We start from the raw sequence: 18,169 nt of genomic DNA, 5'->3' as shown, positions 1-18,169 counted from the left end.
GGAGGAGGGTTCATTATGCGAGAAAAAGTTGCAACAGATTTTTAAAAGTTTGGTTTTATACAATACAGATAGTAAGAGAAGTGAATCGCTAACAAAACCTTGCCTTTTCAGTAAAACACGTGCGACATTATACAACCCAATTACTTTTTATTCACAACTTGTTAGTGCCTCCACCTCTACTAGTGTGTCAGTTCATCCCCTTACTCGCCGTCGAGCTGTCTTCCTCACTGAAGTCGCTTGTGGCTTCCTGCTCATCGTCGGCCCACGGTGCATCATCTTCCATGCCGTCAAGGCTGTTGGATATTCCCGTGTTTTTGAAGGTGCAGAGGGAATCGCGCTACATGCCTCCACTATCTATCAGCAGAGCATGTCAATGGACGGCCTCCTTATTTTCCCAGCTGGGGTGGGTCAGGTCGTGGTTCCCATCGGCCATCCACTCTGTGTACAGCCACCACATGTCCCTGAAAGGCTTGTTGATCGAGACGTCGAGTGGCAGCAGCACAGTCAGCCCACCTGGGATCACGGTGATGTTGGTGCGCATCTCCTGCATTCGGCACTGCACTCTCTCCTCAAGATGGCAAGTAGAAAAGGCAGAAGCAAAGCCCCTGATTGCTGTACACCCACTGGGTCAACACTGAAGTGCCACACAGCCACGCGGTTCCCATGCTTGAGCGCATGCTCCACCACCTTCAGTTTAAAACTGGCAATGTAGCTCGCATACCAGCCTATCATACGCCGTGCACCAGGAGCACAAAAAAGGTCGAACCACGGCTGAAAAAAAATGAGTAGAGAAATGGCAGATCGCAGGACAGCACACAGTAGGGAAGAAATGCGGGGTGCATTTTTCTTTGTTTGCACGCCGCCGCGCTTCTGTGGTGCTATACGCAAGAAGGTTTGTTTTGTGTTCGGCAAATGGTGTTCCACAAGCGCACAATTTTTAAGTTGTGAACCACAGCATTCTTCCTCGTAATGGCAGCTGGGATTTTTTTTTTTTTTTAGAATGCTTTTTTTGTGTTTCTTGTGGTACTGTGGCGTGGTATTCAATTACTGCGATCATCGATGGCTTCAGCAATCACACCAAGATTAAAATATTGAACAGTACCTTTTTTATTCACGCTGCATTTTTTATGCAAGGTAACAAAAAGTGAATTCCCAAGAATAGAAGTGGTGGGAGGGTTAAATACACGAGTAAATACGGTAGTAGTTGAAAAGCTGTCCATGTGGGTAGCAACCTTGAAGTTAAATGAATTGTCCACTACATAAATGTCTCGCTAGAATGTATAACGGTGCGAGCTATGAAGTTTTGTAGCTTATCTGTACGAAAATAAAATTACGGGATTAGGACTGCTTTTACCTCGGCAAAAAAGTGACTTTTAGCATAAATGTCTCCTGCAGGGTTCTGATCCTTTATGTTATGTGCATTTAACTTCTTTAATTTTATGCATATCATGTTCATACAAAAAGTTCAGTGCAGTCTCTTTTAGATTGTGACAAAGGTGTACGATATTTCGGCGCCCGTTAAAGATCCCCAGGTGGTCATCGCCTGCGTTGCGTCTGCATGCGAAACCCTACAAAAAAAATTGTGACAAAGGACACGTGCCAGCAATGCACCACCCAAAGTGCAGAAGCAGCATCTGTGCATATACACTTGTGGTGTACATAGTAACGTGACAGTTTTTATGTCTTTGATCCTCATTGGGTGCATTGTTCCTCTTGGTGAACCTCGCGCATAGGATTTTGAATGCAGCAAACCAGTATCGTTCTATTGCATGGGTTGCAACACACATGCGCACAGAATTAGCGGAAATCTCTAGAATGCCCAATGACCCAGCATTATAGGCCAGTGGTATAGTCTGGGAACCACTCAAAATGCTCGCAAGTCAGTTCATGTGCATAAATTTTAGCATGGGAAAGCTTTTTGCCCAACGTTAGAATTTATGGACACTAGGCAGACGTGATGATATTGCTGGTCTGTGCATGGCCTCAAGTGGCAAAATTGTGCAAAAGTCCGGGTTGGGACCAACTTCTGGTTAGCCCGTGCAGTGTGCTCTGCGTATCCATGCGAGAACATGTGAGTGTAGGTGGCCATTGTCAATCATGCGTGAAACTTTCCCATCCCAGGTGTCATCTGCATTCTGCCTTTGATCTTGCAAGGGAAACCACGTTCACCATACACCCTATACACACACACACACACACACACGCACGCGCGTATATTTCAGGGTGTCGAACCGGAATTGAAAACTAAAAAACTAAAACCTAACCGGTATTCTTTCTACGACTATACCGAAGCCATTGTTTTTTGAGCCCTTTTAACCCGAACGGGAACTGAACTGGAAAGAATAACTGTTGCCGGTTCATGACAAAAATGTTAATAATGTGGGGTCAGTGTCATTCAGGACTTTTCTCTTTTTGCAAGTTTGACTTCGTAACCTGTCTCAAACTTTTCCCCACAGCAATCGCGCAACACTATCAGTGGTCTATACGTGGTCGCAGCGTGGGGAAAGGTATGTGCACCGATGTCACAATGGTATGTTACTGCTGGTTGTGTTTCGTGTTTGAGTGCAAGGCTGAGCAAAACAAATGGCACACTTTCAGTATCCTGCAGGCGATATGAAACCCTTCCTTCACTGTGACTATAGGAGCAATTGGGCTGCAAGATTGTTGCACTGCGCAACGGCAAAGGCTTACAACCTAAACATGCCCCCTTGTTGCATTTCATAATTTTCATAAAAAGGTGGCACACCTCGAAAGTGTAAATACTTCACAAGAATTATCCGCAGGAGTGATTCAGTGGCTCAATCACTGGCAGGGATGCAAGTTCGATGACCCCCTCCCACAGCCATTTTTATGATGTAGGCGAAAAACGAAAACATTATGTGCTGATATTATGATGCCTGGTAAAGTCCAGGTGGCCAAATTGTTTAGATTACAAAGTATATCGGGGTGGTGTGAACCATCTCTCCAAAGTTTCACATTTTGGCTAAAAATAATAAAATTAGGAAATGTTGCTGAAATTTTGGAATTGCGAAGTTGCAAGTGTCAAAGGAAGATTGTTGCATCGGTTCCCGTGCAGATTTAATGTGTTTAAAAGGACACTAAAGGGTAAAAACAAGTGGCCCTGTATCGCCAAGTATCTAAATACACCATTCTCGTGACTTGCAACTTTTAATAAGGTAGATAATGCCAGAAACGTAAAAACCGGTGTCGACGCCCCGTACGCTATGGGTAAAACGGTTTTTGACATCACAAAAGTGGTGAACGGTGAGAGCTCATTGGAGAAGCATCTATAAATGTTCTCCTGATACAGTGGTTGAGCACGTGAAATAAACGTAAATCAAAACTTTGCGTGAGCTCATCTCATTTAATACCCCTGTCACACGGGCACTTTCAATCGCGATTGAGTCTATCTGGATCGAGCTCAATCCGGATCGGGTGCTGCTACACGGTCAGTTTCAATCGCGATCGACCCCGATCCTGCTCGAACTCGATCCTGGTTTCTCTGATGCAATCATCATCGGACGAAAGCGGTGATACTCTCGTCCCCGCTGAGTAATGGCACAGAAGGCAACAACTTTAACTAACGCCACAAATTGTATCAAATAACTTGATCCAAATAAGCATGCAGTAATATTCATATAGTTACGTATACCTACGACCGCGCAAAGTTACCAGATGCCAGCCGCGAAGTACGTTTTTGGCGCCATCTGGCGTATGTGAGGGCAACTGGTGCCACTTCTCCACGGCCTCCGCGAGTGGCTGCCGGTGGCGCACCGTTGCTCCGGCCATCCCATTCTGCCGGAGAGAGCGTAATATCCAAGGGGCCATTTCGCCATTTCTGCCGTGCTGCAGCAGTCCACGAAATGGCTTTTGACAGCTTTTGCGCTCCGTATGACAAAAATAAATGGCCATAGCTGCTTTTAGGAATGGAAAGTAATATTACAGCACCTGGTGATGCATTTATGTCGGCTACGGTGGCAACTAGACGGGTTTATTTCACATGCGCCCGCACTACGCTCTACCGCACCGACTATGTATTTCTGATAATGCAGCCATTGAGAAATTTTCTGCGTTTAAATTATGTTCAACTCATAAACAGATATTGTTATTTCTTATGAGGGCGTACGGTCTTAATTCAGTTCTGTACAGCCAAGGCTATTAAGTTGAGAAAACGGGTGGCCGCTCTGGTTTCTGGCATTTGAGTCAATCGATCTTTATTAGACATAATACCGGTTGAGACTGAAAACCGGTGGAAGTGAATTATGTTGAGTGATTCCTGAGCGACATTGTAATCTCCGTGCACGTTGCCCCTACTGCGTTATGCAGTTACGTTTTCGATTTCAGCGGCAACAAACAAAAAACTTTAACTTAAATGTACTCCGTTTTTATTTCGTTCTTAAAGGAGCCATGAAGACAAAACACAAGTTGGGTTTATTAGAAAGTCTCGATAACAATGATACCAATATCATCGCAATCTTCGGACAAATAACGGAGATATTAAAGAAAACGTGTGAAGCAGTCGCGACCCCCTAGCCAATTTCCCGCAACTTTTCTATGACGTCACGGAACCTTGTTTGTGCGATTGGCGGCTGCCTAACTGACCTGTCGCGACGACACATGACTGGTCGTCTGTAACGGGGCCTCTAGTTCCATTTGACCGCATCACTTGAATGCTAACGTGCAGTTGACGCACTGAAAATTATGTTTTATTGTTGCCCGTTTGACGTCATTCTTACTCATAACACGTCACTGTGGCACAAAATTTGAAAGTTTTTAAATACTTCTTGCTTTTTTTTTGTTAAAAAACATCTTTTGGGTCTGTAATGGAGCTTAGTGAGATACTGAATCCTAGTTCTTTCAAATTACATGAAGTTGTATTTTCTCTTCATGGCTCCTTTAAAGTTATTTTGGTGCCTACTGGGAAGCGCAATAATCACTGTGATTGGTATGAATACCTAAAATACAAGAACTTTTCGCCACTGATTTCAGGTTCCATCTGAGAAGTAACTTGGCTTTTCTGTTTCGTTTGAACGTTAGCCATTTCTGTTCACCCTAAACAGTTACCTATCCCAAGCGCACAGGAAAGTCCAGGAGCCACATGGCTTATTTACATAATCACTGCGGAAGCATTAAATACTCCATTGGGCAAAAATCTGAGTTGGGGGTCAGCGCGAGGGAGATGTGGTTCCAAAAATTGCAGCCCGCGCAAAGAAAATAAAATGGAAGAAAACACGGTGTATTTGGATCAAGAAATGGAATTCGTAGCCAACACATAGCCAGTTGTCAAACACGCTTCGCCTGTAAAATAGCCAGTGAATGTGCTGTGGCCTTATAGACGTTCAATCACAAATTACAAACAATGTGTTTTTTTCATGCACTCCTTTGATTGCACCCAGCTGGTCCGCTGGTCAGCCTTCACAGAGGGGAACGGCAGTAAAAAATTTTTTTTTTCAATTTTTCAATATACCCAGTACTTTTATTTACAAATGTAGGATCTGAAAGCGTGTGCCTGTCACAAGCAGAAAACATTTCAGTGCGGTGAAAACCTCATATATATGCTTATAATTTCAGTTTGCGTTGCAGTGGCCTGGATGTTAAAGTTTCTTGCGCGATGGGGCCTGGTCGGTGACCGTTGCAACAACATGGCACGGCAACTGCAAACTTGTTCATCGTCACAAATAACTATTTATAATAACTCGATAAATAACCTCCGAGAAAGTACTGCTTACCACTCCGTGTGCTCGCTCCACGCTTGAAACATGATCAACCTTTCGTTGATCGCTGGCACATCTTTACTTCAGTTAAATAAGTTTCTCTAAGCAGCTGAGACAAGCCGACATCATAAAATCATTGTCAAGTCTCTTATTTCATCAAAACTAACGCCCGCAGGGGAGTTCAGAGGAACTACGACAGCGAAGACACCCAGCTGCACAGTCACTGCCAAGCCATTCGGAGGAGTCTGTGCGAGCGGCCGAACCATCGGCTAACGCCGCCACCTCGTGGCACGTTGCGGAGTGAGCCGCATTACATTTTTTTGCTGGGGGACGCGCCGAATGGGACGGCCGGAGCAACGGCGCGCCGCCGGAAGCCGATCGCGGAGGCCATGACTTCTCAATCGGGATTGAAATGTGCCGTGTAGCAGCGGCGGTGCGTCGAGCGCGCTCAACAAGTCAATCGCGCTTCGCTTAAATCCGGATTGAAAGTGCCCGTGTGACAGGCCCTGTTTAAAGTGCCTGTCACAAAACCCTGTTTAAACAGGGCCTAGTGTTTAAACAGGGGTATTAAAAACAAAAACTACTGCTTTTATACATTGCGAGACAGGCTGTTTCCTTCACGCTTCAGAGTCGGCCACCATGTTTTCAGGTTCGTTTTTGAGAAGACGTGCTTACATTGGTAAGTCGGTAATCATGACGGTGAACACCGGAGCTTCGGCAAAAGGAACAAGATATTTAAGCGACTCGCCTGAGCTAATGGAGAAATAGCTAATAGGGAAACGGTCCCGGTACGCCTGCGCATGCTGCGCACAACCAGTTTTTCTCGCCTCGGCGCGCGCAGTGGCGCCGGTCGCCTTATCGCCCGTGAAAGGTAAAGGGGTAATTACCTTGCGCTGTTCAGTTCACCGCAAGCCGTTGTTAATCCGTAAGCGTCGCATAGCTCTACGCTTGGGCCCGGGGGAGCCTGGCAGGACTACTCAATCGTAATATTCGCAGGCCGTAATAAGTGGCCGGCGGTTTATTCAAGGAGCGTACAAAAAGGTATCTTCACTGTCAGCCTACGAAGTTCGACCGCTCGAAGCGGGGACTGTGGTCGTCACTGATCGCCTTTCACTGACTCCAGGGTTGCCACTGGTGGCGACTTTTCGCCAAATTGCCGACTTTGAGAGGCCCGTGGCGACCGAAAATCACAAATGGCGACATGGCGATTTTATGGCGAATTTCGGCTTGGGACTCTCGCTCCCCCACTTCTCTTTCTCCGTCCGTCCCGACGGCTCTGCCCAACGCCACCTAGAGGAAATTATTTCCAGTCTAGGTGGCGTTGCTCTGCCTAGTCGGTGTTGCTTTGACACGGCCGCAATACCTCTGCGCATGATGCGGTCATGCGGTGTTCGAAAGTTTCAGTCGTCTCTGTTCAGTGTCTTATTTCGCCCGAGGCGTGGGCATGTCGAGGCGACGGCGTGGGGGTTGGCATCGGGGGTCAGAAAGCGGGATCGTAATGTCGATCGTAATTCTGGACTTCCGAAGAAAGTCGCGGCCCAAAATCACGGGGACACTCTGGCTTGGCAGGCGGATAAAACGACATGTACTCCTCCGCCCGTACCATCGAACTGTCAACCTTGCGGCGCCGCCGGCACGCGCAACACCGCTGGCAAGGCTGAACGCAGCTCGGCACTCCCTGAGGCGAACAGAACGCTGTTGCAAGACGTACAACATTTCGTCTCCGAACAAAGCGCTAGCTCTCGTGTCCAATAAAGCCGGGATTATCGGCCCGCAATGACGACACTGATGAACGGAGCAGGCCCTCCGACGGGGTAACCCGGGCGGCCTAGGGAGGGGCCAGAATTACTTCGGCCGAACGGGCTTTCCCGCTCGGCCGGCACCTGCGTTTCCCAACTGCGCCGGCGGCTGGGAGCAGTTGCGCTTCATGTGGCCCTCTTTTCTGCAACGAAAACAGCGCAGCCCACCACGGGTTTTCCCGCGATTGGCATCCCTTGGAGTGTCTCCGCCTGCCGCCGGACCTGGGAGTTCAGGGCGGTTGTTGCAGGCTTTTAAATGCAGAGCATTTCAGTAACTCACGATGTCACCCGCGTTGACGTCCGTAGTCCGCACCGCACCCCTCCCTACTATATAAAAAAAAATACTATCCGGCGCCTGGTTTCGATCCCTCGACCCTGCGGGCGGTACGCAATGTACAGTGCGCGTCAGGCTTGTCTAGGGCAACGGAGCGCGCGGCTTCGGAGCGTGCTGGCGACATCTGCTGATAGCTGCTGGGTTAGAGATAGCTTGCCATTACGCGTGCGCCGATCTCGGACAGGGTCAGGCCAGTCGTCGTTTCGCATGTGCCGCTCGAATTTGCCGACGCCACCACCCTCGAGGGGCGCTTGTCTTTCACAGTGGCAGCTGGGAGCGTTGACAGGCCAGATAGACGCGTCGTTCGACGCGGTGCAATAACCCAGCAGGCGGTTACGTAATACTACAAAACGACCTCCGCTAATCTTCTGAATCTCACATTTAGCAAACGAAAAGCACGCAACAAGAACGCAGTGCAGCGCTTTCCGTCGATACTTTTGAGCGATTAGGTAACGGCTGCACTGGTAATGCATCGCGTCAAATTACGCGCTTATACCCGTGTCACTGCCTACGATTGGCACTGCAGAATAAAAGCGCCCCTTGTGGGGCGTGGCGTCTCTAAGTTTGAGGGGCCCATGCTATAAGACGGCCGACCCGAGTCTGTCCGAGATCCACGCACGCGCAATGGCAAGCTATCTCCAACCCAGCCACTATCAGCAGATGTCGCCAGCGTGCTCGGAAGCCGCACGCTCGCTTGCCCTAGACAAGCCTGACGCGCACTGTACATGGTGCTCTACCCACTGTGCCACAAAGCCGACACAGAATGGGACGCTACGAACGCGTCTTATATCGGTGACTCATTCAAATTACTGCTGACGAGCGCTCTCTCGTCAGCAGTTGCCACAAGTGCAACAACATTAACGTAACGCAAACTACTTAACGTCGTGCGCCCCCGGAAATGCTCTGCATTTGATCGTGCCCCTCGCGAGGGGGATGTTTCACTGCGTCTTCTCTCGGTCGCGGGACCCGTGGCGCCATCTGGCGGAGGCGCGGCACAACTCGTAGCACTTTCTTTGAAAAAGCGCCTCGAAAGCGCGGCAAATATGAAAAAGCCAAGAGTTGCCTTCTGGTTCGTCCCCACCGCTGTAACCCACGTCCTTGGTGTACAGTACTTCAGCACATCGCACTGGCTTTAGGTGTACGCTCACAAACACACGAGGTGCTCATACTCGCCTGAGAACGTTTTTACACACAGCGCGCTACCTATGTGCACCTCTGATTGGCGTGGCTTTTGTGCACACATTACTAAACACAAGAGTGTTTGATGTCATTGTTATTACTTATCAGCATAATCTGAAAATCTAAAATTGTTCTCCGCGTCGTCGTCGAACGCGCATAATGTTGCGTACCTCGCGAAATTAATGCTTCTGCACATTGAGTACTTCACGTACGTATAACTGCATCGATCTTGTAACATGGTGAATCTTGTACAAATTTACGACGCACTCGCTGTTTTACGCGCTATATTACTAACTCCTATCGCATGCGCAAGGCGCGCACACGGCCGCTACACGCTCTGTGGGCTGAGTGCGCAGCGGTTCGAGAGGTCGCTTGACGGTATCTCGTGGCATTCAGCGAGAACGCAGAAGGTACACCAGCAGGTGTGCTCGGTGAGTGCCCCGTCCGTCTCCCCCGCCCCCGCTTGGGCTCCTAGCTCAATCGGTAAGACAACTCGCTCCGTTTCTCTATTCAATCCAGGTTCTCATCCTGGCGGTGCCAGTAACTTCTTTTTCCTGGCATTGGCCGTGTGGCGTCCGTAAGTGTATGGGTCCAACGCTCGTTCGCTAATTTCCAACAGACCTTTGTCTTCCGCTCCGACTGCGTGGGCGGCGTCCGGCGGGTGGCGAGAAAAAGAGGAAGCTCCCTTCCACGCGCAGCGGGGCTCAAGAGCCTCGCTTGCCGGAGGAAGAGGGCGATACGCTAGGGAAGCGAGTATGTGGCCCTGTATCCGCTTCGCCTCAGCGGCTCGCTCCTCCAGGTCGCGGAACCGAGCGCCGCGCAGGTACGCCGCAAAAGTGGGTTGCGCCTGCCTGATAACCCTCTCGACGTGTTCATCGTTCAGGGCTGTCGGTTCGGCGATTTGATATAGCTTCTCCATACTCCGCACAAACACTAGGAGGGATTCCTATGGGGCTTGTGTGCGCAGCTCCAGTTCACGCCGCGTCCTCCGATGGCGGTCCACTGGAAGAAATTAGCGACGGATTGCCGCCTTGAGTTCAGTGAACGTGGCGGATCGGTGACCGGCAAGCTGGTACCACTGCGCTGCTCGCTTCGTAAGCACGACTGGCACGACACGAGCGAGCATATCGCTGTCGCTGAGTCCCATGTAGTGAAGTCGGTCACGCTGATGGTATCCTCGTAACCGCGGTAAACTGGTATTTCCAGCCTCACCAGTGGCCTTGACAGCTTCGGTGCCTCCAGGGAAACCTTTAGAGCGCCTGAAAGGGACTCGATCAAGCTACTGGCTTGCTGCAACAACGAGGTTGCATCTCGGGGAGCATCTCCGTTAGGAACGACTGCGTGCGCGGCGAGGGGTCCGCGGCGGGGCGAGAAAATTCTCGCTGGTCGTTCGGTGGCTCGGCGGCCGGATTGTCCGGAGATTTCGTGCGCCCAGCCCGCTGGTGTTGGCGAGTGGCGCTTACCGGGCCTCCGCTGCCCCCGCATATGCTACGACAGCGTACATGGTCTACTGCCGCGTTGCTCCCGAAAACGGCTGGCCTGTGCGACAAGAAAGCCTCTCTAGTGCGACCCAGGCCTTCAGCGGCGACGTAGCCGGTGTGAAACGGCGCGGGGCCGCCGCGCGCCCCGATAGTGGCGAGTACGGAGCGCACAAGAGTACGGAGAGCTTCCGCTCGAGCCTCGAAGAGCAGCGCGCTCCCCAAGCTGTGGTTGTGCTGGTTGTGCCACAGTCTCACAGAACAGGGAGGATTGCTGCACCGCGGCCGCGGCCGCCTGCGCGCAAACCGCCGCCAAAATGGGCTTTTCCCGCCAAAGTGATGATGATGATGATGATCAAAGGCCTCCCCTTTGAATCGACGTAACGGCATGCGCCATCTAGCCTATCTTAGTAACTTAAATTTAGTTAACTCTCAACTCAGATTTCTTTTTAATTCTGCCCTGCCGCTACCCCTGCTTGGGATGACACTTTATCGACTTCTCTGCTTTTTTTCCACCAATACTACAGCCGCTGCTTACTCCAGAGTGGGCTTTTCCTGCGGCGCCGGCTAACGGCTAGTCGAAGAACCAGGCATTATGAAGCGTACCATACGACTGGCATTGAAAAACATCAATACAATATAAGTGTTTTGAACGTTGCTGATTTTTATGGGGTTATACAAAATTGGGAGCTTTTATTTTTAGGCGTTGCCGTAGATATTTAGTGTGGCGACACTGTTGGCGAATTCTAAAGCAAAAATTCCCCCGCATTTCCCCGAGGGGGAGAATGTGAAAGTGCGAATGCACGGTTGTCGGCCCGCTTGCGGCGCTTGCGCTCGGCCCCCGCAGCCCACCGCCTCGCCGCCTTCTCTTCCATCTCTTCCATCGGGTTTGTAGTATCACGTGTACACCACGCAGTTATCAAGCCGCTATAACGCCGCTGAGTCGCCAACGCACGCCGCTGACGACGTAGTTTGAATGCGTTAAAGATATAAGGCTCGTCACTAACACTGATATCAGCGTCGCGTCCGTGGCTTGGTCGGTAGAGCGTCGCGCTGCGGCCGCAAAGTCCTCGGATCGAAACCTGGCGCCGAATGCTGTTTCTTTTTTAAATATAGAGGAGCACTGCGGACGCCGGCGCCGCCGCCGCCGCCGGCGGTGGATGGTTTGGGGTCGCTTATAAAGTGCATTCGCACTTAAAAATGGCGACATTCGGCGACTTTTTGCTGGCCGTCTGGCGATATTGACCCAAAACTCCGTGGCAACCCTGACTGACTCGCTGTTCACCGCGCCGGGAAGTCTCCAGCGCGGGAGCTCGCTGGCCGAGTCGGAGAAAAGCTCGCGTGCGGCGGCGCACCGTTCCCGTTTCACGTATCACGACGCAGGTGTGTGGCCTTGAGCAGCGGTTGATGCTTCATTTTTGCTATGGGCATCACTGATCTGTGAAAAAGCATTCCTCGTCCCGTCGGGGACATATAAAAAAAGTCCTAGCCAGACCCCTCGGCCAGAGAAACGTCGACCATGGCTGCCTGTGCCAGTGCTGCCGGTGCTTCGCTCCTGGTTTGTGACGCGATAGCTACGTCACGAAAAAATGAAAGGGAAGGGGTGAGAGAAATGCCAGCTTTGTTTGCTTATTTCTCAGCAAATGACGCATCGTGGCTCGTCGAACAAAAGCTGAGAGAGCTACGAAACATGATCTTTCAATTAAAACAAAATTTCATTCATCCTTTATCAGTGTCCCTTTGATTGTTTATGGTGAAGCGCATATTATTCAAGCCTCACTCAGCTCGGCTCGGCGCGCTCATGCCGTTCAGCAGGGGCGCATGGCCGCAATTTCACCTCGACCTGCGTTTCTTGACAGTTCATTCGAGTGCCATACATCCTCTCGTTCAGAAATTCTTGCGGAAACTTTTGATGCAAGCATATCTATTTTCGGACTTTTCGCAACTTTGTAATTGATTTTTTTTTCACTATGTTTACTCGTCAAAACGGTAATTTGTTTAACTAATTCATGAATAAAAGTGTAAAAATAGGGAATTCGTTGTTGCCACTCTGAAAGGTTGCTAATTACCTTGGTAAGGGAAATTTCTGTGTTTCTAATTTCATCGTATGGATGAAATTGCGTTATAACGCAATATATGCACGGTGTAAAAATGTATCTGCTCAGATCCCGCTGCCGCGTTCAAACGATAAGAAATTGATTTTCAGCAATAGAGGAATTATTCATTGTGGTGGGGGCAAGCAGTAAGTTAAAATGAAATTTCGTAACGAGTTATCTACCTCTAAGCACTGTGTATCGCGTGTCTTTTGTTGCGTGCTTGAGGAAACGTTTTCTGCATTACCTTCTACGCTGAACTGTAGGGGGGCAGAGGCTTTGTCAGGCATTCCACCTATATCTCTGCTCCTCATGGATAGCACCCGTGGAAACAATTCTGAATAAAAAAAATGTTAGTTTCTAGGTGTAGAAGAAACACCAAATGAAGCTGTATCAGTAATAATTTCATCAGAGCGGCGCATTTTGCTATGCTCTAAAAAGAATGCACCTATTCAAATTACTCCAGCTGATCAAGCGACTTGTTTAGCATGGTGCTCATATTTAGACGGCGTCCACGCATGGTGTCACAATTTTGCGCCACTTCGACACTTAAGGCAGTTTCTTACGAGTGCCCTAAGTATAGAGTTGGTGAATGAGGCATGCAAGACCAATGGAGCCCCGGGCATAGAGAACACCCGAGGATGAAAGTCTGTTTCTATTTCTATTTTGGAATTTTGGCAAAAACTGGTGTCCACGTGTTCTACACCATGAATTTTCTAAAACAATTTCCGTGGAAATGCGAGTTTTTTGGTGGCCGCTACTTGGCCAAAATTTTAGCTCCAACTTAGTGGAAGCAACAGTCTCCTAAAATAACCCATAAAGGAGACTGGTAAACTTTCTCCAACAATGAAGAACCAAATGTTAACAAATGCAATGTAAAGTGTTAAACACGAAGTAGCAGGTAGAATTGGAGTTTAAATTTTGGGGGCGCTAACGCTGCAACTGGGCTACGAGGCGTGCTGTAGTGGAGGGATCCGGATTAATTTTGACCACCTGGGGATCTTATGTACAAGCGCCAAAATGTCGACACACGGGTGTTTTTGCTTTTTGCCTCCACCTGAATCAATAAGCCTCCGCGTCTGGAATAACCCGCATCTGTGGGCTCGATCGGCAGCACAATGCCTTAGCCACTGAGCCATGGACGCAGTGTGGCGAATTGAAGTTTTCCAAACTGATTAACAGTAGCACGGTATCTGTCATTGTTATTTTTTGCACAGACCGGTGGCTTGGTAGGTGGAAGGACAGAGGGTTGCGGAGGTCAATGCTTGCCACGTTAGTCAAGTTCGTGGATCTCATTACGATGATCGTAGGTGTTGTCTGATGGGGTGACAGGATGCACCCATTCATGTTCCCCAGAGTCCATCATGCTGAGGCAGCTGCTCTGATGAACTGCTAGGCAGCAGCGTGCGCCTGGCAGTCTCAGCGCTGGCCAGGTGAAGGGAGGCCCGGGCGTTTTCGTCAAGAGTTTGCTATAGCTTGAAGGGATTCGGGTGTCACATCATGCCGCACAGTTATCAAAGGAAGTACCATGCAACAGAACTGTCCACCCAGGAAGACAACATGAGCATCCGAAATTCCAAAAGACGCAGGACTGACTGGCTTTTTTGCAACCAGGCAAAAATGTTCCACGGGCGGCGAAAATTCAGCACACCTTCTTTATAGGTTGCCTATATCCTATATATAGCACACCTTATAGGTTGCCTGCATGCGCGCCTCGCCAGTGAATACAAGCAATATGGGTGTTGCTACAGATCTGAAACCCCGGCTAGCTAGCCACGGTAAGCAACAGCAACCCCCCCCCTCCCCCCTCTCCCCCCACAAAAAAAACACCCCCCTCGCGAGGGGCACGATCAAATGCAGAGCATTTCCGCGGGGGGGGGGGGGGGCGCCTGCAAGTCGTATGGATTACGTATTGGTTGTTGTTGTTGTAATTGTCTTCCAGCGTAGACATTGTCGATGAAGTCGATGGTGAAACGTGCCGTGAACCCCCTGCCGCGGCTATGACGCAACGTGGAACGGCTATGACGCAACGTGGCGCGGCTATGACGCAACACAATCCAACACAATCCACTTTAATCCAATCCAAATCCAAGCCAATCCAATCGAATCCAATCCAATGCCCCTCGCGAGAGAGTGTTATAGCGCCGAAATTGCGCCACCACACGAACGCGTGTTGTTGACGTCACGATCACGCCAGAGATGTTAGCGACCGGAGCGCGCGCGAACGACATATGTGGTTTAAGCGCGAACCGACCGCGGCGAGAGAGCGCGATGCGAGCGCCCCCACCTGTTCTTGCGCGCGAACCGACTGTTGCTCAGCGCGAACCCAACGCGGCGAGAGAGGGTGTTGCGCACGTCCCCACCTGTTGTGCGCCCGAACCGAACGCGGCGAGAGAGGGTGTTGCGAGCGGAGAGAAGGCGAGGAGGACGCAGGGGAGAGGGCGCACCTGTGGCTGACGGTTGAATGAGTCAAGGATATAAGGCGCGTTCGTAACCTTCCGTTCTGTGTCGGCTTTGTGGCGCAGTGGGTAGAGCACCATGTACCTTGAGTTCCGCCCGCAGAGTCATGGGATCGAAACCTGGCGCCGGTAAGTATTATTTTTTTATATAGTGTAGAGGGAGCGATGCGGACTACGACTACGGACGTCAACGCGGGTGACATCGTGAGTTACTGAAATGCTCTGCATTTAAAACAGGCACGTGCGGAAGCGAGCCAATTCTTTGCTTTCCACAGCACGAAGTCCTAGCTAGACTAGGTGCAGTGAGGTGCCAAAGACATTGTGGACACTGGGGACGAACGAAATAACAGAAACCCCAGCTCCAGTATCAATGAGCGCCAGGGTAAAAACATCCCCCTCGCGAGGGGCACGATCAAATGCAGAGCATTTCTGCGGGGGGGCGCGCCTGCAAGTCGTATGGATTACGTATTGGTTGTTGTTGTTGTAATTGTTGTCTTCCAGCGTAGACATTGTCGATGAAGTCGATGGTGAAACGTGCCGTGAACCCCCTGCCGCGGCTATGACGCAACGTGGAGCGGCTATGACGCAACGTGGCGCGGCTATGACGCAACACAATCCAACACAATCCACTTGAATCCAATCCAAATCCAAGCCAATCCAAATCCAAGCCAATCCAATCGAATCCAATCCAATGCCCCTCGCGAGAGAGTGTTATAGCGCCGAAATCGCCACCACGCGAACGCGTGATGCTGACGTCACGATCACGCCACAGATGTTAGCGACCGCAGCGCGCGCGAACGACATATGTGGTTTAAGCGCGAACCGACCGCGGCGAGAGAGCGCGATGCGAGCGCCCCACCTGTTCTTGCGCGCGAACCTAACGCGGCGAGAGAGGGTGTTGCGCACGTCCCCACCTGTTGTGCGCCCGAACCGAACGCGGCAAGAGAGGGCGTTGCGAGCGGATAGAAGGCGAGGAGGACGCGGGGGAGAGGGCTCACCTCTGGCCGACGGTTGAATGAGTCAAGGATATAAGGCACGTTCGTAACCTTCCGTTCTGTGTCGGCTTTGTGGCTCAGTTGGTAGAGTACCATGTACCTTGCGTTCCGCCCGCAGGGTGGTTGGATCGAAACCTGGCGCCGGCAAGTATTTATATAGTGTAGGGGAAGCGATGCGGACGCGGACTACGGACGCCAACGCGGGTGACATCGTGAGTTACTAAAATGCTCTGCATTTAAAAATTCCCGCGCCTTCCCGCGAGGGGAACACGAGTAAATGCAGAGCATTGGGGCCTCAGTACTGGTTGAAGGCAGTGTTGCTTCCATCGCTTCTTCCGTGATGCTGGAGTAGCAGACACGAGTAAACGTGGGAGCGAGCGTCAACCAAGGAAGGAAGGAGCAACGCAGTGACTGAAGCACGAGCGACCGCTAGCGGCTTTATATTTGCAGCGCGCGCAGTAGAGGGAGAGCGGTACGAGGGGGAGAGCGCGCATGCGCAAGCAGCGCGCGCTCTTCTACGCCCCACCGCGCTGCTATCACGCACCTGTTACGCCGAGACACGGCCGGACTGGAGGAGCGGCGAGCACGCACTTTCATATGAAAGTGCGCGCCCGCCGCTCCTCCAGCCCGGCCGTTGCCGAGACCGCGACGGAGCGTTCCGGGGGTGACCAGCGAACGGGCTGACTACGACGCATGCGCGCACCTGCTGCGGACGCGGAGCTGTGGACGCCGTCCGACGCAGGAAGAGGCGAGGCTAAAGGCCGACCTCCATGCAGCGAAGTTGCTCGGCGAACTTGGCGCGGCGGACGCCGCGGTTTGACGCGCCGCTCAGTTTTCGTCCACCCCAACCTCCATGCAACGTGATGCGGCGAACGCCGCCGATGGAAGACAGGACAGGAAGTACAAGGAAGTACAAGGCTGTGATTGGCTGCTGCTTCAAAATGCAGTTTGCCGCTTCCGGTCGCGTTCGCCGCCGCGCGTTCGGCATCTAGCTCGCGTAGATCGCCGGCGAACAGCCGTATTTTCGACGCCGGCGGCGGAGCGGCCGCCGCCGGGCGACGTTCGCCGCCTTTTCGTCGACATTTCGCTGCATGGAGGTCGGCCTTAAGAAATGCTCTGCATTTAAAACTGCGCATATACGGAGCATCTACACCCAGCAACCAGATGCCGAAGTACATACACATCTAAGGGAGTGGGATCTGTTCTTTGTATTTCTTTGATTGATTGTAGGGTTTAACGCGCCGACGCAACGCAGACGATGAGGTGTGCCGTAGTGGAGGGCTCCGGATTAATTTTGACCACCTGGGGATCTTTAACGTGCGCCGAAATCTCGTACACACGGGCGTTTTTGCTTTTCGCCTCCATCAGAAAAGCGGCCGCAGCGGCCGGGAATCGAACCCGCGACCTCGTGCTCAGCAGCGCAACGCCTTAGCCACTGAGCTACTGCGGCGGGTTCTTTGTATTTCTTAGTATTCCCGCTTTACCTGAAGACACAGTGAAAAAAGATTAGCTCATGTGAGTGATGACCCGAGCGGAAAAGTTGCGGGAGTGATCAGCGCACTCCATGTTTGCGCGCGAGGATGGCCGAAAGCCGCGACTTTGAAGAACGGCAGTCTGAAGTCGTATCATGAGTTGCACTTTGTGGTTGAGCTATCCGTCATCGTCACTGTGCGCGAAACATGGCTTTCATGTTGGGTTTTCTTTTATTTTTTATTTTATTTTTATTTATTTATTTATTTATTTTTTTTTTTTTTTTTTGCCGCGAGCGGCCACGCACTCCTGAGCTCCAAACGTGGAATGGGCCTGGCACTCCCGCTATCGACGTGCTCAAGTGGTCGTTCACTACTGCGAATATTTGTTGCAGCCGTTCGTCCTTCCAATTTTGTGGAGAGAGGGGGGTTGAATCACACATGCATCACAAATGATGGCAAATCTGCGTTGAAATCTTGCACTTCAACTTCGTCACGGTGTACACGATACCCCGCTAAATACACGCCCATGACGTCCTGGCCTATAATTGCAATGGTTGGTGGCTCTGCTGTATATAGAGCAAGCCCTTCCCAACAGTCCGTTTAAAGTACTCCACAGAGGCAGACAGCGCGGAAGTTCTCCAGGTGC

This window comes from Haemaphysalis longicornis, unplaced genomic scaffold (genome assembly GCF_048455015.1).
Source record: "Haemaphysalis longicornis isolate Haplotype H1 unplaced genomic scaffold, Haemaphysalis longicornis Haplotype H1 scaffold_1, whole genome shotgun sequence".
Lineage (NCBI taxonomy): Eukaryota > Metazoa > Arthropoda > Arachnida > Ixodida > Ixodidae > Haemaphysalis > Haemaphysalis longicornis.
Note: the sequence above shows the minus strand (reverse complement) of the source record.